Genomic DNA, 24,805 nt, shown 5'->3' on the forward strand with positions numbered 1-24,805 from the left:
TCCCTCCAGTGACAGCCATCAAACAGTGAGCTACCTAGAAGCAGGGGCAGCTCCTGACTCCTGATTCAGAGCCCAAGCCTCTGACTCATGACAGACCATTGCCTGCTGTTACCTGCTGCCTGAGTGAAGGAATCTGATCCCCAGAATGGTAGAGGTGGGTCTGAGCACAGCTCCTGCTTGCAACTTCAGTATGTTCCCACCCATTCTGAGACCCACCCTCTGGGTCTTGAAGGTTGATATCCAGAGCTGGGAGGTACCATCCAGGTGACTCTGGGCATATGGGGCGCTCTGTGGTCTGAAAGTAGAGATAGGTCCTGATCTGCTCTGTTGCTCACACCCCTCCTCTCCAAGAGAACACCAGCCCCACTGAAACACCCTCCCTTTCCCAAGTTCAAAGCTGTTCTTTCTCTACTGAAATGATTTTGTGCCTTCTTTATTTTCACAAAATATTCCTATTAGCTGGGCACAGTGGCAGCTACTTGTGAGGATGAGGTGGGAGAATCAGTTGAGCTCAGGAGTTCAAGAACACCCTACGTAACATAGTGAGACCGAGCCTCAGGAAAAAAAATCTTGACATTCCTATTTATTCTTCATAATCCTGCTCAAGGGTCTCTTCAAGTAATGTCCCTCCCCCCATGGCTCCCAGCTTCAGGTTGTGCTCCTAGCACCCCAGCACTACTTTATAAGACTACAGGTCTTTGAGCCCCCAGGAGTTTTCTGGAAGCAGGCCTGGTGCCTGGCTTGCTCTGTATCCTGCACAGTGTTGAGTGGATGGCCTGCCTGGCATTTGTTAAGTGGAGGTTGCAAACCATGCCTGCAGCTGGCCTTGATTGTCAGCAGTGTTTTGTCTGCCTCCAACCGTGTTTTTTTCTTTTAAGTTTTTATTAAATCATCAACAATAAAAATTCTTGAGATTTTGCGTAAAATAGACTTTTGCTTCACTGGAGAGATGGAAATGTCTGGGCCCTCATTTCAACATAGTGAATGTTTCATAAAGCTGACTAGTTATCTATCACTCAGTCTTTTGCCTAAGGTCAAGTGTAAAGCTGACTGGTCGCTCCTCCTGTAGCAGGTAGGACTGTTTGCCACAGTCTCCACACTCCTTCACCTATCATACTCATTTGCCTGGCCCTAAAGACAAATGGGTTTGGTATCCATGCTGTATGTTGGGTGAGAGAAAGACATCCTGGAATCAAGAATCTATCCATTGTCTTTCTTCATAAGGACTAACGGACTGTGGTCATCGGGCCCTGGCTGGATGAGTTAGAACTACTCTATGACATAAGTGTGTGCTATAATGTGCTTACTTTATCTAACTGACCCCTCCTATAGATCCTATGAAACAGATGGGAGATTTATTACAGGTAAGGGAACTGAGACTCAGAGGGGCTAACAGCTTGCCCAAGGTAGAGCACCCAGCAAGTGATAATGCAGGAATAGGCCCTTAGTCCTTCTAATTTGGGAACCTAAACCGAATGCTGTCATGGCCCTACATGGTCACTTGTCACCTCCCTCTACAGAACGGTCTTCACCAACTCACCCCATCTAATTCTAAATGGACCTCCTGTACTCTGTTAAATCTCTGGGTGCATTTTCCTAACAGTGCTTCCAGAGTCAGAAATTAGCTTGTTTTATTTAGTTTGTTTATTTATTTTTATCTGCCCCAACCCCCAATGCTAGACCATACACCAGATCCACTCTGTTCAGTTCATCAGTGGTCCCCAGGCCTCAGCACCGTTCCTGTGACACATGCAAGTACTCAGACCATGCTTGCTGAATGAATACATGTAACTCAATGCCTGCAATGGAGGACAAAGTGGAAGGGGGTAAGGCACCTCTTGGTCTACTTGATCCAGTGAACACCCAAAGGACATCAGTCCCAATTTGCACCTTCCTCTGGTCTCAGGTCTCCACCTCATTTCCTGAGCACATGGCAGAGGACGCCTGTCTTGGCCTGCCAGTGTCTGGACACCAGCCTTGCCTGTTGCACCTGCTACATACATCACTCCTGCTATGCCCTCACCTCCATCCTCTCATAAGCCGGACAGGACCTGTGACCTGAGCTCGGCTGGTACCACCCTTGGGCTGAGTGACTGGCCCAAGATGGTCTAGTTCTGGAGACCAGTGCTGTCTGAAGCTCAGGCTTCTCAACTCCACAGTCTGCTGTCCTCCCCCGCCCCTCCTTGGGGAGCCCAAGCCCCAAGTGGTGCTTCCCACAGGGTCAGGAGGTGAAGACTTGCCTGTCTGGGAACCCTGCAGAATGGGAGGGTTTTGTGAAACAAACAAAGAGACCACCAAGAGGAAGTCCTCTCCTCCCACCCTGAGGTTCCCACAGCCAGCCAGCCACCTCTGCCTCCTGCCTCCCACCTCCCCTTTGCCCCTCTGGTGAGAGTCACAGTGCTGAAGTTGCAAGTTGGATTGTAGTTTGATGACCCAACTCTGAGCTGAGCCCAGGCCTGGGAAAAGGGCTGTGTGTGTGCATGTGCAAACACTGAGGGAGAGCTCTCTGTTGGCAGAGAATCCTCTGCTAAGGACTTTATGTGCACAATTGCTCTGTGCCTCCCAAAATTTCTTTATGATAATAATAACTCAGGACGCTTACTAAGAATAAAGAGAAAACCAAAGTCAGAGTGCACTTTTTTTGTGTACGTTTAAGCTTTAATAACTTCAAAAGTATACACAATAAAAACATAAAAAAATTCCTGTAATAATTTATTTAAATTTGATGTCTATTTAGTTTTATGATGTTGAATAGCATATTTTTAGCCTTTTTTTATTTCAGTAAATGTTTGCTATCTTCAAAAAGTATTAATAATAAAATTATATAATTCAATCCCTGGGGGCACAGTTCAGTGGTAGAGTGTTTGCTTAGCATGCACAGGCCCTGGTTTTGATCCACAGCATTACATACACATATACATATATGTATTTATATATAATATATATTTATTAATATTAAATATATAAATGCATATTTATAATTCAACATTCAAAATCACCCAAATATCCATGAATAATTCAAATTCAAATATGAATGAATAAATGATATACCCATATATTGAAATGAATTATTGATACATATGACAAGGATGAATATCAAAATAATGATGGTGAATGAAAGAAACTAGATAAAAAATAGTACATACTGGTATCACCATGTATATAAAATTCTAGAAAAATGAAAACTAATGTCGCAGTAGAAAGCAGATCAATGGTTGCCTGCAGAGAAAGGAAGGGATGGATAAGAAAGGGGCAAAAGGGAACTTTGGGGAGAAATATATTTATTATGTTGATTATGGTGATGGTTGCATACATATGTCAAAACTTCAAAATGGCTGGGCGTGATAGTACAGATTTGTAATCCCTGCAATAGGGAAGTTAAGACAGAATCATGAATTTAAGGCCAGCCTGGGTTACATAGTGAGAGCTTGTCTTGACCTCTCTCAAAAAAAGTATCAAAACTCATACTTTAAAATTTGCAGTTGTGTGTCAATTTTACCTTACTAAAGCTGTGAAAATGAATTAAAAATAATAAACTTTTTTTTTTGCAATGCTGGGACAGAATCTAGGGCTTTGTACATGCGAGGTGAACACTATCACTGAACTATGCTCCCAGTTGTAAATATAATAAACTTTAAAAATGTAGAGATGGCAGAGGGAATCAGGTGGTAGAATGCCTTCCTAGCAAGTATGAGGCCCTGAGTTCAAAATCCAGTACTGCCAAAAAAGTAAATATTATTACTCAAAATTCATAAAACTAGTAAGTGTAAAGAAACTGGAATGATTAAACTTTGTTGTTTGCAAGTTTGTAGCATTTTTACTTCTGAAATAGAAGTATACTTTTTTTTTCTTTTATTATTCATATGTGCATACAAGGCTTGGGTCATTTCTCCCCCCTGCCCCCACCCGCTCCCTTACCACCCACTCCGCCCCCTCCCTCTCCCCCCCACCCCCTCAATACCCAGCAGAAACTATTTTGCCCTTATTTCTAATTTTGTTGTAGAGAGAGTAGAAGCAATAATAGGAAGGAACAAGGGTTATTGCTGGTTGAGATAAGGATAGCTATACAGGGCATTGACTCACATTGATTTCCTGTGCGTGGGTGTTACCTTCTAGGTTAATTCTTTTTGATCTCACCTTTTCTCTAGTTCCTGGTCCCCTTTTCCTATTGGCCTCAGTTGCTTTTAAGGTATCTGCTTTAGTTTCTCTGCGTTAAGGGCAACAAATGCTAGCTAGTTTTTTAGGTGTCTTACCTATCCTCACCCCTCCCTTGTGTGCTCTCGCTTTTATCATGTGCTCATAGTCCAATCCCCTTGTTGTGTTTGCCCTTGATCTAATGTCCACATATGAGGGAGAACATACGATTTGTGGTCTTTTGGGCCAGGCTAACCTCACTCAGAATGATGTTCTCCAATTCCATCCATTTACCAGCGAATGATAACATTAATAGAAGTATACTTAATAGAACATATTTCTATGAAAGTTAGAAGTGCTCTAAGACTTTTGGGATCCCAAAGTAGTCTGTTTCTCTCTCTCTTCTTTTACCCCTCTCTGGCATTCCATAAAATATCATGCACATGTTACATGTTTCTGTTGCCTTCTTTCTAAAGAGGAAGAGTGAGGTTCAGAGGCTGGGTGACTTCCCAAAGGTTGCACAATTAATAGCAGTGCTCCAGTTGGGGCCCAGGCAGTCTGACTCCAAAGCCCACATTGGGGGTCACTCAGGCAGATGAGGGCACTTGCATCTCAAACACCTCAGGCCCTGTACCTCAGTTGGCCAGTGACCACAGGGCTCGCAGGACCCCCAGGCTAATGCATCCCCCACTCACATCAAAGGGCCCCAGACTTCAAAGGCAGCTTGGGGGAGAGATGCACATACCCGGTTGGGAGAGTTAACACAATTAACCAGAGTCCCAGTGGGGCAGGAAGTATCTTCCTTGAGCAGAGAATTTACTGGAAGTGAGAGTACTTTCTCACCCTCCAAGCATGCTCAGAGCCTTTTATTCTAGAGCTACTAACAAGCGTCTGGACACTTGGGGATCAGAGGTGAGATGGGGCTGTTCTAAGCTTGTGTCCTTTCCATAGATGGAAAAAAACTTGCTAGAAGTCAGCTGTTACCAAATCTGACAGGTGAAGTGGTGAATGCTTTTTATCCTGAATCCAGGCACAAGGTCACACACAAACAGCTCCAAGATGCTCCTTTCCCATTGCACTTGTAGGTATAATTATTCCCATGTTATCCATGAGCTTGGATTGCTTCAATACCTGCCATCAGTCAAGTTCATACTAAATAGCTGAGCTAGGATGGGGTCTGTTTTGACTCCAGCCTCTATTCCTTGCCATCTGGTTTGGGACGGGACAAGCAGCTAAGACCCTAGCACATCCTGACTCTTTGGTCCTACTTGTCACTGTGCATCCTGAGGGAATGTCCTTTTTAAGTCTGTTGCATTTATACTTTATACATCTTTAGAGAATGACAGATAGACAATCCAATGCTGAAATAATATCCCCATGACTGGAAATGTTAAAAACCACAACCCTTCTCTTCTATTGTTCCCACAGGCATCCCCCCAAAACCGACTCATCTTCCCACCAACCTGTTTCCTAAGTACCTCCTGACAATGTTTCAGAGCCAGAGAGACCCCAGCTTATGAGGTCTGACGGGCCTCTGGACTTAGGGTTGTGCCTGTCAGCTCATCTTGACCACATTGGCTTCCCTCCCAGGGGAATCCAGCTCAACCTGTCCAGCCTACTGTCAGCTCTCACAACCCTTGCTCTCCAGTCTCATCCCTCAGCTCCCCATTTCCAATCTCCAAGTGGACTGTGTCCTTGGAACCCTGTTTCCTTTCCCAGTGGTAAGTCCTAAAGTCATATGATCTTTCTCTGCCTGTACCTGCCCCAGGTCCCAAGCTGCCCCAACAGGGTGGGAGGAGCTCACAGGAATTGGGAGGCACCTGCCCTGCCTGGAAAATCTCTCTTACTGGGGAACTCTAGGCAGGAAACTCTGAGCGCAGAGGTGGGGGAGTGGGAAGAGGTGATCAATTGCTACCTGTTAGGCCTGTGGTGTGGAGGGGCCAGGACAGCTAGGGCCTCCTCCCAGCCCAACCCTGACCAGCACGTGACCCTGTCGAGCCTCAGTTTCCACATTTGGGGTGATTCCCAGCTCTGTACCCCAGTTGTCTATCTGTGCTTGGTGACCATCTGAGGCCAGTGGGTGGAAGTGTTTCTTAGCACCGAGGCCCTGCACACCTGTGGCTACAACTTCCCTGCTGTGCTCAGCTTCATCATGGATGCAACCACAATGCATCCATGTAGTGTGTTTCTTATGTATGTGTTTTTTTCTTTTCTCTCTCTCTCTCTCTTCCTCTCTCTTTTTAATCTTCCTCTTTTTTTCTCTCTCTCTTTCCTTTCCTTTCTTCGATGGTGGTGGTGGTGAAGAAACCCAGGACCTCCCACATGCTAGGCAATGGCTCTACCACTGAGCCTCACCCCTCAGTCTCTGTACTGTGCTTTTCTGAAAAGTTTGTAGACCATAAAGCAGTACGTAAAGGAATAGAAAAACCTCTTATAACCCCATGATCCACTTGCAACCATGATTAACATTTTGGGTACATCCTTCTTTTTTCCTGAGCATCTATGTTCACCTGCAACTTTTTTACGCAGTGTTTTTTGGTTCTGGGGCTGGAACCCAGGGCCTTGCACATACTAGGTAAGCACTCTACTACTGAGCTGCATCCGCATCCCCTCACATGCATCTTTTTAGCGAGGAGAATCATACTATATGAACTGTTTTATAAACTGCCTCTTTATGAAATCTGAACATAATTCCAGGCCAATAATCATCCTTTCTCCACAACCATTTAAAAATAAATATTGCCAGAAACCGGTGACGCACACCTGCAATCCTGGCTACTCTAGGGGCAGAGATCAGGAGGATGGTGATTCAAAGCCAGTCTGGGCAAGTAGTTTGGGAGACTCTATCTCGAAAAAGCCCTTCACAAAACACGACTGGTGGAGTGGCTCAACTGATGGAGTACCTGCCGAGCAAGCATGAAGCCCTGAGTTCGAAGCCAAGTAGTACCAAAAAATAAATATGGAAATAAATGTTGCTGGGCCAGTATGTAGCTCTGTGTTAAAAGCACTTGCCAGCATGTGTGAGGCCCTGGGTTCAATCTCCAGCACCAAAAAAAAAAAAGAGACAAAAATAAGTACATATTGCTTATTCTTTAGTACTCCTTCAGGAAGCCAGCCTGAATTTCTCCAACACAGTCAGCCTCGCTTTCAGAGCCTTTACATCATGCCTCATCTTACCTTCTTAGACCAAGACACCTCCTTGGGCCCCCAGTGCTGAGCACTATATGTACAATACAGGTACTCAATAATTGAGGTTGGAAAGAACTTTTTTTTTTTTTTTACTGTTGTCACTAGAAAGTGGATGAGGCAAAGAAGAAACAGGGACTTGGAGTCACAGAGGTGCCTGCCTCTGGCCTTGCTGATCATTTGTAGTGGAGGACCTTGCATGTGGGGGACGATGCTCAGTGTGGCCTGCTGCATCCTGGCCTGGCACCTGGCACAGCAGAGAACCAGCCCTTGTGGAGTGGGCTGCAGAATGAGCAAGAGGACCCGGGCAGGAGGTGGCCGTGAATATCCTGGTGGGTAAGAGTAGAGTGGGGTGGAATTTCTGGGGTGGGACAGCATGCTCTCCTGGTCCTGGTGCCTGCCAGCCCATGGTAGCAGCTCCCTTATCCTGCAGTCGTGCCACCAGCTTGTGGGATGGGAATCTGTGCTAAACAGGGATACTCTGGCTTGAGCTCCCCCACTCCCGGACCCTGTCCCCCCAGGGTGAGGGTTACCCAGGGAGCCACTATCAGAAAATGTGTCCCTTCCCATCTGTCCAGTGGCCTCCTTCTCTTGTTGTACGAGGGGAGGGGTGAGATGGGCTTGAGTTGAGAGCGAGTGCCACCCTATGTGGGGGGCTGGGGATGAAGTCACAGTTCAGGGTCTTTTGCAGAGCCCCAGTGAATGTTGAGACATGGCCTGGGGTGGGTCACACATACACCGTCACTGCCTTTCTTGCAGATCATAGAGCGCCCCCAGCCTCAAGTACAGAGAGGCTCTCCTCCCAGAGTTCCCATCCTAGGACCCCAATTTATAACAATCACTGCCACAGTGATCTAGAGTTCAAGGCATTCAGACTTGTGAGGAACACTTTACACCACAACTACCTCATTTAATAGGAAGAATCCCACTGTTGCCACAGTTACTGCTGCCCTTCACAAAGGCAAAACAGAGGCTCAGAGAGGTGGTGTCACTTGCTGGAGGTCATGACAATCAGAGGCTACCCAGGGGGATCCTGAGACTTATGAAGCTTGTTTTAGTTCCTTCTAAGGCCCCTGGATCTGATTTTGTATTTGTGTTTTTGTGTACTTTTTCTTTAAAACTCCCTTCCCCAACAACATGAGGCTCAAAGTCTATCAAATGTGATCTCTCTGACAGTACATAGTCCTCACTTATTCAAGGGGTGTATATTCCAAGACTGCCAGCATGGAATGTCTGAAACCAAGGATGGTGCTAAATCCTAGAGAGACTGTGTAAGAAATTGTCACAACACTGATAAGGTAGAGCCACTATTGCATTAAGTTAAATAAGGGTCATTTGAACACAAGCACTGTAAGACCGCAACAGTTGATCTGATAACTAAGAAAGCTACTAAGTGACTATACAGTGTGGATATGCTGGACAAAAGGATGGCTTATGTCCTGGGCAGGACAGAATGGGACAGCTGGCAATTCCATCATGCTATACAGAATGTTGTGCAATTTAAAACATAAATTGTTTCTGGAATTTTTTACTTAATATTTTTTGGGCTACCTTTGGTCAAATGTAGTAAAATAGGAAGTAAAACCTCAGATCAAGGGGGCTGTACCTGGTCTGTCTGGTGTCCTCTAGGGACTTCTGGGCTGGCATTGCAGGCCTGGCAGGGAGGGAAGTTGCAGGGAGGGAAGGGACTCACATAACCTTGACATGATTCTTGGCTTCCAATGACTCCAAACAGCCTGCCTTGCAAGTAGCCAACTTAGGCAGGGCCCTTGTGTGACCTCAGGTCTCTCTCTAGGGCTCAGTTTCTCTCACTTGAGGAAGGGATAGTCATTATGGAGTGACTGCAGAAACTGGGGTGAAAGTGGAAGAAACAGGAGAGAGAGGCACTGGGAAGACACTGGCCCAGCTCTGCCCAAGTCAAGGCCTCTGCTCCTCTCTTCTGACTCCCCTATGCCCAGCCATTGCAGTGGGTATATATCACTGTGCCCACCACCCCCTCTTTATAGCCACCTGCTGACTCCCACACTCCCCACCATGGGGGTCACTTCACTCCCTTCCATTCTGTGTGCCTTTTCCCCCACCCACCAAAGGCTGCCCTGCTGGCTATGGGAGACTGTGTTGCCAAATCAGTTCTTGCCTTCCTTAGCCTCACAGCAGCCTTTAGCATGGTCGAAGTCTCACCTGCCTCTTGGCTTTCATGCTACAAGCTCCCCTCCCCTCTGACCTCCAGCTCAGCCCGCTTGTTCTCCTCCCCATTTGGTGGCCATGCCCTACCCTTTGGGCTCTGCTCTGATTCCTCCTGGCCCCTTGGATGCAGATTTCTCCCGAGGGGTCTCTCCCACTCTGTGGCTTACCTGCCTTCTCCACCCAGACCTCTCCCCACATCCTCTAGTCCCTGCATGCACAGCCCCTGAGCATCTCCTTGGGCGCCCTCACAGGCATCTCTTCCAATACTTGTGAGCTGCTGGGTCCTTCTGCCCCCCAGCATTACACCAAGCAGTCCAATACCAGCTCTGCAAGATACTGCTTCCAAAAGTGGTCTCTAGGCTCTATTGCACCCCTCTACTTTGCTCTCCCCGCTCCCAGCCCTGCCTCCCCCAGCCCCACTCTCAAGCAATACTCTTTCATGCCTCCCCTTGCCTCTAGGATAAAGCACATGCAGCCTTAGCCTTCCAACCTCACCCCCCAGCTCATGCCCCTCCAGCTACAGCAGACTTCTCTCTGTTCCTGGAATCTGACATGCTGTTCCTACCTCTGCGCCTATGTCCTGGCATGCCCTTTCTCCTACTCCACCTGGCAAACATCTAGTTAGCTCTAAAGTCTTAGCTTAAATACAGCCTCCTGTCTAAAGACGACCTCCTCACAATCTCTAAGAGCACTTCAGATTTTTCTTTCTTACTTACTTACTTAGTAAGCTGTTACAGTGCCTTCATTTTTGGGCTCTTGGTTGATGGCTACCTACCTCACAGACTGCAAGCCCCAAGAGGACTCTCTGAATTATGTCTGAGTTGTTCTGCATCCCTGGTGTCTAGCACGGTGCGAAGCTCACAGTGGGCACAGGAACACCTGTTGTGAGGGAGAGGCATTGAGGCTGGATTGCTGAGGTGGTCCTGCTGCCATCCGTCCAGCAGGTGTCCTCCCAGGCTTGGGCTTTGCCTCTAAGGGAGGCTCCCACATCAGTCCTCAGTTGAGAACTTCTCCTTTTCCCCTTTGTCTTAGGACCCAACTGAGAGCCACATGGTAGGTACTGGAGCCAGGCTGCCCTCTTTTGCCTTTCTCTCCCAGAGAGCCTGCTGCCCTCCTCTTACTTCTTTGAGACTTTGCCTAGTGATTATTTAAGTAAATTTCCCACAGGGACTGGGTCCATGGAAACTCTGCTCCTAGTGATGTCAAAGCTTTTCTGATGTCAAAGCTATGGAACAGATTACCTGGGTTCTACTCCCAGTTCCATGGTTTGCTAGTTGTGAGACTTTAGACAAATTAGTTTATTTCCCTCCTCTGTAAAATGGCAATAGTACCTGCCTTCCAGGGCTGCTGTGAGACTGGAATGAAGACATACATGAAAAGTATTTAGATTGATCCCTAGCATATACTAAATGCTAGGGACCAGTGAATGAGAGCTTTTATTATCAAACAACCCTTTGCCTCCTACTGGGAGCCCTAATCCCAGCAGGGGATGAGACTGCCTAATGTTGCACTGGGCACAATTGTGCATGCTTGTGCATGGCATATACAGGTGCACACACACATGCACACACACATATACACACACATACACACATGGGAAAAAGTGCAAGAACAATGCTCAGCTCTCTCAGCTGCAGCTTAAGCAGGCCAAGAAGCCTCCCTCACTGGGAAAGGGCAGCCTGGCAAATGCCTGTTGTCTCCCTGGCCCTGTGCCTTCTGCTCCCAGTGCCACTGGCTTGGCAAGACAGTTACCAAGGCAACAGGTGACCTGGCCTTGGTGGAGCTCTCTGGCTTTTAGAAGGGGGTGGCTTCCTGCCAAAGCACAGGCCCTCTTTCTGCTGCCAGCTGCAGCCAGTGCCACGCCCATAGCCCACTGCAGCCCCTGGCCCTGGAAACTCGGAGACTGAGCCAGTCCTGAGCCTGCCTCTTACTTCTGGGTGTCTCCCAGCCCTGAGCAATACCCTCTCCCCATTCTTTATGCTCCACTAGAAAGGTCTGGCCTGGCTATTCAACTCCATTGTGTGAACCCCGAGAGTTCAAATTGCACCTGTCACACAGCGGGCCTCTCTTGAGTGTTTTGGGGAGAATAAAAACACAAAACATGAATTCCCTCTTACCACCTTGAGGATAGTACAGTCATGAGACATAATCTGACATTCTCTAGTGATGACTTGCTCATCCTATAAGCATTTATCTAGTGCCTGTCATGTGCCACACATTGCTCTAGGTGGAAACAAGATTTGAACCCCGACAGACAAGTTCCTGTTCTCTTGGGGTCAACATCAGAGTGGAGGAAGGCAGACAATAAAAAATCCAGCCAGCCAAATGAGGATAAGATCAGGTAGCAATAGGGGATCCAGGCTGAGGATTGTCATGGGGTGATGACAGCAGGGACTGAGGGGTTACTTTAGGGACAGAGATAACCTTTTCAAAGAGTGACATTAAACAAAGAGCTAACCTGAATAAAGGCAGATTTGGAGGAACAGGGAACAGCAAGTCAGAGGCCCAGAGGAAGAACCACACTTGGCCCATTTAAGGAACTAAAGAAAGTGTCCTTGGAATTTAGTGGTAAGAGGAGTAGAAAGCACTAAAGTCACAACTCTACGAGTTTCATAGATGCACATGCCAAGTAATTCCTACCCAGATCACGCTAGAGAACTCCCCCAGCACCCCAGAAATGTCCTCAGGACCCTTGCTGGTCAGTGTTACCCTTCATCCACACACGACCTCCCCATAGCGTTGATCTGCATAGGCTGGTGCAGTCTGTCTAAGGACTGGCATAGGGTGATGGGATCTTATGCCGTGTTCTTGCTGGCATCTGGTTCCTTTTTCTTATCATTAATTCTGTGGTTTTCAGCCATGATGATGTTGATAGCAGATCCTCACTAATTTCACATGCTGGGTAGAATTTTGTGATGATACCACAGTTTGCCTATCGTCCTCTTAATGGACAGTTGAGTTGTTTCAAGGTTTTGGCTGTTCTGAGTAAATCTGGCTAAAAGCATCCTTGTACGTGGCTGTATGAAGTGTGTGGATACTCTTAAATAGATTAAGCCTGCAGTGAAGGGTCCACTAATTCTCTTTGTTTATTTTACAGGTGGGGAAACTGAGGCTCCAAGAGGGGGATGGGCTTACCCCAGTTATCTGGAGAGTTAGCAGCTGGTGCAGGGACGCTGCTGACTCTTTATTCAAGGCAGAAGGCTATGAGAGCCAGGGACAGAAGAGAAGAGAATACTTATTGAGTACCTCCCATATAATCAGGTCCTCTGCAGATTTGCATCGTTTGTTGTAATCCTCACAATAACCCTGCCAATTAGGTATTATTATGCCCATTTTACAGATGAGGGGCTTGAGTCTAAGAACCATATTTATGAGGTACAGTCAGGACTCAAGCAGGTCTGTCTGATTTCAAAGCCTGACCCCTTCCACATCACACTGCAGCCCAAGAAGGGGTGAAGACCCCCATGCTAGGTTTAAAGACTGATATGAAGAGCTTGAGGGGCCCCCTGTGGGGTGGAATACAGCAGGATGTGAAGGTCCAGTCATCTTCTGAGCTCCTGCTAGGCTCCCACAGGCCAGGGTTTACCCCCTGAGATGGCTCTGTGTTTGAACAACTCACAGCCTCAAGCTTCTCTCTACCTGCCTTGCATCCTGGGGCCAGGCAGCCTCTTTGCACCTGGGCACCTTCTAGCTCTTACCTTCTGAGTGGGGAAGGAGACTGGGGGCTCTTGCTTTTCATTGGCTGCCATGGCTCCTTGCCCAGGGCTGCCATTGAAGAGGGAAGAGGTGGCTTTGGGACTTTCAGGATCACAGTCCTTCCCACACTGTGTGGGGTCTCCACCTCCACTGGTTTTCCTGACTCAGAGCCAGAACTCAGGACCCCTGGGAACTTCTTCTTGGGGAGGCCTGTTTTTGGTCTTTTTAAAGGCAATTATTTTCTCTCATTCCATGGGTTGTTTTTTCTTTTTCAATTGTGGTAAAAGATGTATAACAAGACTGAGGGTATAGCTGAGTGGGTAGAATGAGTGCTTTGCATACCCAAGACCCTTGGTTCCATCCCCCAACAAACAAGTAACACTTAAGCTATTTTAAAGTAAATTCTTTGGTGGCATTAGTGTATTCATATTGTTGTTTGCTTGTTTGTTTGGAGGGGAGAAGGGAGGCATCCTGGGACAGGAAAGGACTACTCTGGGGAAGAAGCAGGAGTTTGAGAAGCAGCACCCAGGCCCCAGAGCAGGTCACCTCTAAGACCTGTTGAGGTTTACTGAGCCTTGCACTGGACTCTTACTTTCCTCCTGTCTCTGGCTTCTCCCATGGGATCTGATTTTTTTTTTTTCTCTCTCTCTCTTTCCTAGGAAACAGTGAGCACTTCACTGCCTCCTATTTGTAATATCCCAGTAATGTACCCTTTTCAAACACAAGTGGGGGGTGACAGGTGACAAACAGGGAGCTGGGTGGTAGGTCTCAGAAGGGGACTTGTCCACAGGTCTCTCAATGAAAAATGCCAACTAGGTGTGAAGTCAGAGCCAAGAGACCAGCTTCTCAGTGATATGGGAGGTCCTGGGTGGTGAGACAAAGGAGGGCTTGGTTCTCTTTTTGACCCCCTTGGGAAAGAATCCCTCAGGGGAGGTAGCAGGCCTTTTAAGGCCTCTTCTGGTCCTGTAGATTCCCAGCAGCCTTTGAAAGTCCTATGATGTTTAGCTGGAAAAGTCTGGGGCCAGGGTAAGAGATGGTATTTTTTCAAATATTTGAAATGCAGCCCCGTAGGAGGAGGTATATGTACTCTGAAGGGCTGTGTTTGTGCATACCATCTGGGAAAGGAAGGGATTGATGTGACTGGAAGGTGATTGTCACATTCACTGAGAGCAAGGATGAAGGGCATGCTGATACCCAGCACAGCTCTTCAGGAACAAGGGTTGCGTCCAAGGAGTAAGCTCCCTGTCATTGGGAGGGTTCATGTCAGCTAGCAGTGGAGTGGCTGAAAATAAAGATTCTGCAGCTGGGGAGGGCTGGGAGATGTTGGGCAAGTTCCTCAACTGCTCTGTGCTTCAGTTTCTTCATATAAAGTGAGGATACTGACGGACTTTGCCTTAGAGATTTTGTGAGGAATGAGATGGGGACCAGCACTGGGAAGGCCCCTGGGAAAGGAGAAAAGTCCTGTGGAGCTTCTGGGGTGAGGTGGGGAGTTAGGGTACATTCTCACCAAGAGTCCTTCAGCCCTGAGGTCCCATGAGAGGGTCAGTGTCTCTGAGTTGTTTGAAGTCTGTCATCTGCACCAAATGGGAAATTTGTCTACTTACCTACTCACCCACCAGAGATGGGATCTGAGAAGAGTACCTTGTGTTTATGCACAAGGCATGAATCATCCCATTTTACAGATGAGAAGATTGAGACTCAGAGAGGCTCTGTGACTTGGCCAGTGTAGACATGGGGAAGTAGGAAGTGGATTGTGACTTGCGTCTCTGGTACTTGTGTCAGGGACCCTGTCTGGTTATAGTTCTCATCAGCCCACTGTTTCCCTCTCAGTAGAGAGGTTGCCTGACTGCCTTACTGCAAAGTCAATAGCTTCTTTTCTCCAGAGCCCAAGAATGAGCCCTCTCCCCTGCCTTTGGCTCAAGAGGTGCTCCTGCCCACCAGGACTTGTCATGGTCATAGTGAAGCAAACAGTACTGCAGGCTCCTGCATTGGGTGAGCTAGGGAAGCAGGTGAACGAGGATAACAGAGCAGTGCTGAGTGTTTACTCTGTGCCAGTTTATGAGTCTTCATTCACTGGAACCTCGCCCTGACCCAACAAGGCAGTCATGGGCCCTTTTATTATCCTTCTTGAGCAGGTGAGGAAACTGAGGCCCACAGAGATGGACTAACCTGGCACAGGGCACATGGCCGGCATGGGCCAGATGTGAGATTCAAGTCAGACAGCCCAACCTCATAGCTCACTGGTTCTCTACTCACAGTGGCAGAACTACCATCACTGACTCATCATCACCAGCCCTGGAAAGTTCCTGTAGTTGGGGCTGCTTGTGCCCCTTCTGAGCTTTGGTCAGGGCACCCCGAGGTTAAGAGAAGGTGCCCCTGCCATCAAGCAGCGCTGCCAGCAAGCTGGGGCTTGTGGCTAAATCAATTAGTTTGGTGCAGCAGGAATAGGTCCTCAGAGTCACAGGGTCCTGTGGTTCCCAAACAGACACTCAATTACTGTCTGAGACACCCTCCCTCCTGGGGGTGGGGTGGGGAGCAGTGCCAAATTGCTGCTGCCAGTGACTCAAATGCACTCACAGGCAGGCTTACTCCTAACTGCGGGACCTTGAGTGTCTGTTTCAGATGGCCAGGGGGAGCCTGAGGGGCCTTTCTGGTAGAGCTTTGGTGGTTTCCAGTTTCTGTGCATGTGTGTTGCATGCCTTGGTGCTTCTGAAGGTGCTTTGGAGAACAGACTGATGTGGTGGGGGGCTTATCTGTGACTTTCCAGTGACACCCTGCTTCTGCTGGATGTCTGCAAGATGACAAAGGGAGGGTGGTGTGGTATCTGTCCCTTCTGAGAAGCCCAGCTTTCAGTCACCAGGACAAAGAAAGAGATGGGCTGGGGTAATGTGTTCCTTTTTGCTAGGATCAGCCTAGCAGAGGCAGGCAATGCCACCTCTGGGGATTTAGCTCCCGGTCCAGCAGGGTACACTGGGTTTTTAGACTCTTTAAACTGCAGGTATCACGTCCCTCCTATTCTGACGCAGGGAGGGTGAAATGGTGTGAGGTCTGGGGTTGCTTTCAAATACTCCAGCAAGACCACCAAGAGAAAGGAAGGAAAATGACAGAGGAAGCACGAGAGGCGGTATCTTAATAGCTGTCATATCTGGATGAAAGGGCACATAGAATTAATTCATGACACTATTCCCTATATTTGTGCATGTATAAAAATGATCAAAATCAAAATTAAAATGACTTCATAATCAGAACATGTCCATAAGTACATCCAGCAGAACAAAGGGATAGCTGAAGGTAAGTCTGCTCCCTGCCCTCAGCCCCAGGTCCCCTCCTAGGGCTAAGCTCTTTTACCACCTGTTTCCAGAGCCTTCCAGAGGTTGTATGCATGAGCCTTTGAGTACAGACATGATTTAGATTTCTTTTTCATTATTTTAAAAATAGGTAACACATTCACATAGAGCAAAATACATAGTGAAAAGTTTCATTTTGCCTGAGCACCCTTCTCCCACCCCTAGTTCTCTGCCCTACTGGTTGCATGGCTTACCTGTCCTTCAGAGTTAGTCAAGGCAGCATGAGTGTATGTGTGTAATGCACACACACCCTTTTCCCAGATCCTCAAGTGCTAGAATATCAGAATCTATTTTGCATTTCTCTTCTCTTCCCTCTCCCCCTGTTTCCTCAGCTGCAGAGTTGAGTTAATAACTTTCCTAATCCAGAAAACATTAGCATCATCAGTATACAAAGAACCCTTTCTCTTGTGTTTTTTTTTTTTTTTTTTTTTTGTATTTTTCCTTCATCCTATTTCTTTTTCCTTCTGGGCACTCATGGTAGTATGTCTGATAAATGTGTTCACCTAACATACTTGTCCTCTTATGGAAAAATTATGGCATTCTGAAGTTTTGTTACTTTACATCAATAGCATTACACAGCTAATCTAGCTTGGTTTATTGCTCTCAGGCAGGGATACACTTTCCAAAATTGCTCAATGTTCTGTGTGTGCCCCTAGAAGTGTTAAGGAGGAATGTGATGTTAGAGGCTATGTGACGTCCATTCTCATAGAGACACACAACCTCCTTCGTCCCACCATCATGGACAACACTACCCTGACTATCCCGGTCCCTGTCCACCTCCGGACCTTGTCCTCAGTCTAGAGATACTTTTCCATCAGCCCACATACATCTGCCTCATGTTTCAAAATAGCTGCATGGTATTTCTAGTTTCCCTGTGTTCCATAGTTTATCTAGCCACTCATGTCTTGGTTGACAGGCCTTTTGGTTTTCCAACTTTTCACCATCAAAAATGATGCGTAGCCTTGTCCACTTGTCAATTTGCTCGTGTAAGCACATCTCTAGGTAAGATTCCTAGTAGTGGAATTGTTAGGGCAGGGGGTCTGTTCATGTATTGTTTGGATACTTCCTTACCCCTCATCAAAGCTGTCTTCTCGCACAAAGGTTTTTGAAGCTCAGAGAGTGTAGGAGGCCAGACTGGAATAACCAGCCACTGAGGGTTGGCCCTGAGATTAGATTCCATGAGGACAGTGACATTTCCAAGGCACTGCACCCACTGACTCCTATGTGTCCCAAGCTTCACAGCACTAGGACCTTCCCTGTGAGTTCCTCAGTCTCCTCTGGAGCCTTCTAGGTAAGCAAGCACACTCACACATGACTGATGATCCAGCAAGGTGCCATCCCAGAAGCTCTGCTCCTGGGAATGGAGAGCTTGTCACATGAAGGCCCCTGGGAACTGTGTCAGGATGGTCTCCCTGACTCCCATGACCCACTTCCCTTTCCCACCTCCCCTGCAGCATTTTCATAAATGGCTCTGTCAGAGTGAGACATCCTTGAGAGAGAGCCTGGAGTGGGGCTGCTTGGAGACAACCAGGCAACAGATCTGGGTTATTTAAAGGAGAGAATGGGTGGGAGGGAAGGGGTGACAGTCGCTTTATTCAGGGATGGATGGTCTCCTGGCTGCAGGGCTGGGCAGTCCTCCCCCTCCCACCTCCACATTATGCTTAGCATCCAGGGCCTGGGAGTCTGCACGGAGGCCCAACAGCGGGCCACTTGAAGCTCTTTCCTGACAGCAGTGGGGGTGGTGAATTCTTGCATGTTCCAAGGGGCTGGCCAGAGGATGGGGGAGGTGAGGGAGGTGTGTGACACTTCAGAGGGGATCTTCAGGAGTTGATAATAACCACAAGTACTCTTCTGTACTGAATTTCCTCTTGGGCAGCTATTTGTTACATTTATCTAACCTTAAAACCCTGTCAAGATGGATATGACTGTCGCGATGTTACTAACTTATTTTTGGTAGTAGTGGAGTTTGAACTCAGGGCCTTGTGCTTACTAAGCAGTTATTCTTGAGCCAAGTCCTCAGCCCTTTTGCTTTTTAAATTGTTTATCAGTTGAGGTCTTGTGATTTTGCCCAGGCTAGCCTTGGCCCTCGATCCTCCTACTTATGTCTCCCATGTAGGTGGAGTAATAGGCGTTAGTCATAGTGCCCTGCTGTCCGTCTTTTATAAATGTGGAAACTGAGACTCAAAGAAGTTTTACCTGGAGTCATATAATTAAATGGCGGAAATGGAATTCAAAGTCAGGTCTGTCTGATGTACCCATGTTACTAGAGTTGGCAGTGCCCTTGCACGGCATCTACTTCATTACAGGCTAGTTTAGAAGTTTGAGCATCCCTGCTCAAGCAGGAATCCTCCTTGTTTTTTCGACATGCTAGCTCTGCCCTCATCTTGCAGGGAACACAGTTCTGAAAAGATCAGTTGACTAGTCTGCTTCTCCCACAGGTCTAAGCACCTTGAGGGCAGGGTAGGTCCTTGCTCAATCCTGGGCCCCCACACCAGGATTAAGCACACAGCAGGTGCTTAAAGAACAATGTTGTGTGGGGTTCAGCTGTCTGACTATGGTCCTCTCCCTCTCCAGACGGCCAGCCCTACAAGGAATGACCCTTCTTATTGTGTCTTCCCTTCTCTCCCCCACTCAAATGGCAGCTCCAGGAAGGCAGGGCTGTCTTCTTTGTTCACTGCTCAAGGTCAAGAATAGGGCTTGGAATGTAGAAGGGGCTCTGAGAATGTCTGCTGACTCACCAAAGTACTTGCTGAATGAACGAATGAGTCAAGATTTCTTCCCCCTTTCTCTTCTCCTCTGATGAAGCTTTTTCCCTGTAGTACCTGAAGAATGTTCTAGAGAATCATCCTCTCCCTCATCCCAGGCCTCTTCAGTCAGGCCCTAAGCAGAGCCGGGGGAGGGAGGAAGGCAAGATCTGGTCCCTGTTCTCAGGGACCTTCTTGTTCTGTGTAGCATTTTCAAGCTGCAGGTCACAGGCAAAATCAATGGGGTACACTGCAGTTAGCAATAACAAAGAGACAGGATTGAATAGATCAGAAAGTACCAGAATGAGTCCACTGCAGAAAGGCTGAACTTTGTTCTAGTGAAACACACACATTCACACATCTGTGTAGCCAGTCCCAGGGTAAAGCATATTTTTTACTTTGGGTCTTGGTCAAAAAAGTCTGAATGGCTGGGGGTGTGACTCAGTGGAAGAGTGATTGCCTAGCATGCTTGATCCCCAGTACTGCAAAAAGGAAAAGAAAAAAAAAAAAAACTTGAACTTAAATTTGGAATAGTTTGAATTTATGAGTGAATTTGGGAGGTAGGAGATGTGGTGCTCCATGGACTTAGATCCAATGGAGGTTATGTCTGTACAATTACCAATCCTGCAGATAATGATGGTGTCAATTACTGAGCATGTGTCCAGTGCCAGGCAGGGGGTTCTGGTCCCAGAGCCTTGCAGGGAAGCAAGGTGGAGCAGTCAGAGCAACCAGAGATCCCATGGGCAGGCAAAGGAAGTGTCAGGGAGGACTCCCTGGAGGAAGAGGAAGAGGAAGAGAAAGGGAGGGGGAGGAGAAGGAGGAGGATTTCTCTGCTTCCAGAAATCCTCTGCCCTGGCTAGATTGGGCTTTGGTGTCAATACAATGACACTAAAGCTGCCACCAGTAAGTACTGGCTGAGCGCCAGGCACCCCTTTAATCCTCCAGACATTCCCAGGAAGTGAGAGCTGCTCCTCCAGCCATTTTAGAATTGTGTAGACTGGAAGAACTATGGTAACATGTAGAGTAAGGGCCCTGCGGCGGGAGAGCTTCCAAGGCTAGATCCAGGCCCAGGTCTGCCCAGCTCAAAGCCCATGTCTTTAGTTCCTGGACTGCACACAGAAGGGGATGCTGAGTGAGCTATGGGACTGGATCCTGGAGATGGGCAGTGGATCTGCATGGGAGGATGGCCAGGCAGCCAGGTACCCACCTGGGTTTGGCTAGGATCAATTACTCAAGGCTTGGAGACTCCCAGACTTCGGGGAAAGCTGCTAACACACACTCTGGAGGATCCTGTGGGCTCCATCCTTGGCTCCATCCTTGGCAGTAATGTGGTCACAAGGAGCAAGGCCAGGGAGGCCCCTGCTTTTGACCCAGCCCATTTCTTGGGCCTTGTGTCCCCAGCCACAGCAAGCTTGGCAGGGAGTGGGGAGTTGAGAAGAGCAGTAGGGCCTGTTTCTTGTCTTTGTCAAGTCTCATCTTGACTGATTTGGACCTAGCTCCTCTTGTCTTCCAGCGAGTCATTTGTGCCTGTCAGGAAATAACTCTCAGCTTGAGTGTTCCCATGAGAATCTGGGGTTCCCACAACTTATGTTTCTGCTGAAGGACTGAATTTAGGAGCTCTCTCCCAAGAGCACTAGCACCTGGGTTGAGCCGAGGGGTGTGAATGGCCACACCCAGGCATCCCTTCCAGAAGTGTGAGTACTGAGGTCGCTCGTTATTCATCTGACTTTGTACTGTGGTGGGATGCTTTGTGTGGGCTACGTGTACCCCCACCCCACATGTGTATATCCACACTCATTCCCACTGACCTTTTCACAAACATGCAATCCCTCATTCATGCACTTCCCTGCAAGAGTTCCTGCACGAGCAACACAAGCACAGCCTGTATACACATGTTCAACACAAGCACACATTTGTGCAGGGTCATCCCCATCCTGGCCTTCTCTAGGTGACAAGGTAGTGTCTCAGTGCTTGAGTGAGCAGGATGTGGGGGCTGCCGAGTGAATGGTGATAGGTCCTGAGACCTCTGCTTTTTGACATCTTGTTCTGGGACTCATGGATCCTCTCTCAGGGGATTTTTGGGCTTTGCTCTGAGCACCTGCCCTGCATCTTAGGAGCTCCAGATGCAGTTTGATAGATTCACATTGGCTCTGGTAAGGCCAGGAGAGAGGACAGTATGCTTTCTTGATGCACACAGGGTGCTCTGTGTCTTCTCTCCCTCATCATTTGGTTCTCCCTCCTGGGTCCAGGGTGGGACATATGTGGTCCTGAAGGCTTTCTTATGACTGTGGGGACTCCTACCCTACCCATAGCTGGGGCTTCAGGACTTGCTGCTCTGAGCAGGTACTTGGCAGACCCTCTGGGGATTGGGGATTGGAGAGGATTGGGGAGATAAGGCTGTGGTTTCATTGCAGTCTGGCCTGTCCCTGAGACACCTCTGAGCCCCTAGCCCCCTAAATCTGGGGCCTGTCAGCTGAGTCTTGAGGCTGTGGGTGGAGCCAAAAGGGTTGTGATGGTTGGTGGTCCTGAAGTAGGCTGCCCTGGGCTTTTCTGCTGGATTCAACAAGAACACCTACTATGTGCATGGTGAATACAAAAGAATGAATGAAGATGTGCCAGGCATGTGCTGGGGGCCAAAATATGTTTTTATTCTCCAGGAGCTCAGGGTATAGTCAGCCACCCATGGCTCCAGCCATCTGCTGGACAGTGTGTGTGTGTGGCACTGTGTGTGCTTGTGGATGTGCATGAGGATGTGCTGTGCATGTGTGCGCACGTGCACATATTGTAGGCATTCGTAGTCTTACCTTCTTCCTGGGTGTCTAGAACACACCATCAGGATGATAAGAGCATTAGGTGAGGAATCTGATGGAGTAGGATATGGGGCTACAGCAAGAGGAAGAAGGAGGGAATCCGGCCCAAAGATGGAGTCTGCATCCTGGGTGGGGTAGCAGGAGGCCTGAGCCAGGTCAAGTGGTCCCTGGGCCTCAGTTTCCTCATTCATTAAATTAGGGCTAATCCAAATTCTTACCTCCTAAAATGAGCCAGGTGAAACACTTGAGACCTAGGCGCTCAGGCCTGGGTAGACCAGTCCTATCTCTTATCATTGGTTGTTCCTAGGGGCTGCGAGTCCCTCTCTCGGGTTCTGGTCTGATTTGGCCCTGCGCTGCCTTCATTCTGGTGCATCAGGCTCCTCAAAGCGCACTACTCCCCCTTTAGCTCTGATTGGGGTTTTGATTGGGGGTGAGGCAGGTAGTGACAGGTGAGGAAGGATTTCCCCAGTGTGGAGCAAGGAGAGGGAGGAAGTGACTCACCATACACAACAAAGCGGGTCTCCAGAAGAGGAAGCCGCGGTAAAAGTGAGTGAGTGCACGTGGGTGCCCGCGGGGGTACGTGAACCAAGGGACGCATAGGACGAGGGGCCCGTCCGGGTGTTTTGAAGCTCAGTGCTAACCAGAGCGGCGAGGTTAGGCAGGCAGGCTCCACCCGGGACATTACTGCTCAGGGGAACCGGGTGGGTGCGGAGGGACCCCTCCTATTCGGAAGTTTCTCTTTCTCCTCTGGGCTCTGAGGGGTTTGTTTTCCTTAGAGTCCAGTGCCTAGGAGAAGCCCAAGATTGAGCTGACAGTCTACTCATTAGGGGCTCGTCCTCGGACACATGGGGAAGCTCGAGCCCAGAGACGTCAATCGCCCAGCTCAGGCCGCACAGCACAGGGAGGCTGGTTCTGGAGCCCGGATGCTCATCTCGGTCCCGCCGAGGCTCGACCTGGCAGAGAGGGTCAAGGGGAGCCCGGGCCCGCCGATCTCCCGGGGAGCTGGAGTTTGGGAGGGGGTGTGGCGCCCATAGCTTTTGCTTCTTTCTCAAGCCGGGGAGGCTTAATGTCTGGCTTGGGTATCTCCCAGAACCAACCGAGCTCATGCTAAGGGAAGAGGAACTGCCTTCCCAGACAGTCTCCCCCGCCCCAAACTTTTCCTCCTGGCGGAGGGTGGGCGGGTTCAGGGAGGAAGCGGGTGGGAAAGTGGGGTCCGCCCGGAGCCGCGGCTCCCGGATGTCCATCGCTACCCGGCTTGTGTGAGTGTGTCTTTAAATCCGAGCCCCCCGCCCCCTCGGCGGAGGGGCGCGGGCTCCCCCGGACCGGGCAGCGGCGGGCGCGGTGATTGGCGGCCGGGCCAGGTCCGCCCCCGGCGTGGGGCACGCGGGCGCGGGGCAGCGGCGCGGCGCGCACTGGGCGCAGAGCTCCCGTCGCGGACGAGTGCGGGCTCAGCAGTCGCGGTCAGGCCTGGTCTGCCCGGCCTGCCCGCCGCGGGAGCCGCTTCCGCCCACGGATGGGCTGGAGAAGTTGGGAGGAGCGAGCCGGAGCCCGCGTCGGGCGCGCCCCGCCGCTGCCTGACTCGGCGCCCGCACTCCGGGCGCAGCGCTCCGGCCGCCGGAGCACGGATGTCCCCTGGAGCCGCGGGCTGGCAGGTACCGATGGGTCCCCGCCCGGGGCTGGCCAGAGGAGGGTAGATCCCGAGGCGTCCACCCCCTAACCCCATCCCCGGAGAAAAGAGGTCCTGGGCTGCCACCAAGCCCGCTTGGGTTGGCGCCTCCGAGGAAAGCCGGACCTCATTAAAGAGCTAGTGGATAACGGGTGGTTATGAACTCAGGGCTGAGCCCGTCTCAAGGTGTCCCTTGGATTGGGGTTGATAGGGGCTGGCGACACCACTGCTCTTCATTGTAGGCCTGAAGAAGGACTGCCTGCGAAGTCCAGAGATGGGCTCCCCAGAAGCTAGGAAAAGTCCAGAGGCCCTAGTGCGCACAAGTTTGATTCTTGGCCCTGACTGGCCCTCTTCCTCTGAGGGCCTGGGTCTCCTGGCAGCAGGCCATTTTTCAACTTCATAGGGTTTTCCTGATGTGGCAGGGACCTGTCAGAGTTTGGTGAGTGGGAGAGAGACTGAACCCCTCTCCTTAAAGTGGCAGGGGTTGGTTGGAGAGCCAGGGATGGAAGAGAAGTCTCCTGACCTCAGCAAGCTTGGGACATTTCTGCTCTTCCAACCAGAGACCAGGCAGCAGCTCTCTGGCTTTCCCACAGAGCACCTGTCGGATTCCAGGCTCTGGGCCACACCCAGAGGGTGTGGGTGGTGGGTGGATCAGAGGGTCTGTCCTCCAGTGGCTCACACAGAAAGTCTTTGATAAAGAGTTTTGATGCCAGCGTGAGACTGGTAACAGTAGAAATGCCAAGAGACTACATAGGCAAGGGGCGCTGTTACATGAGTGACCCAAGCTTCGATATGGCTGCAGTACTGGGGTTCATTTTTCATGCTGCCATGCCAGTGGGCTTCAGCGTCCTGGCTGCATCCGCATCCTCCCTACTAGCCAGCTAGTCAGCAGGATCTCACTCCAGTCACCTGACTGGCAAGGGCTGCAGCCTCAGGAGGGCTGGGGAGGTCCTTCTGTCTGTGCATGTCCCACCCCTCCCACTCCCAGATTTGGTTTTGTTTTGGGGTCTAGAACACACATTTATTTTTCTCTGG

The 24,805-nt window shown here is 49.3% G+C and overlaps 1 protein-coding gene across 1 annotated transcript in view; it reads left to right on the forward strand.

The window, feature by feature from the left end:
• Nucleotides 1-23,498: 23,498 nt before the first annotated feature.
• Nucleotides 23,499-24,805, forward strand: part of Pald1 (phosphatase domain containing paladin 1) — a 66,692-nt gene continuing 65,385 nt past the window's right edge. Inside the window, exon 1 of the mRNA XM_020162106.2 lies at nt 23,499-23,756. The gene's annotated coding sequence lies outside the window, so the exon portion shown is untranslated. The remainder of the gene's footprint in view (nt 23,757-24,805) is intronic.

This window comes from Castor canadensis, chromosome 7, assembly GCF_047511655.1.
Source record: "Castor canadensis chromosome 7, mCasCan1.hap1v2, whole genome shotgun sequence".
Lineage (NCBI taxonomy): Eukaryota > Metazoa > Chordata > Mammalia > Rodentia > Castoridae > Castor > Castor canadensis.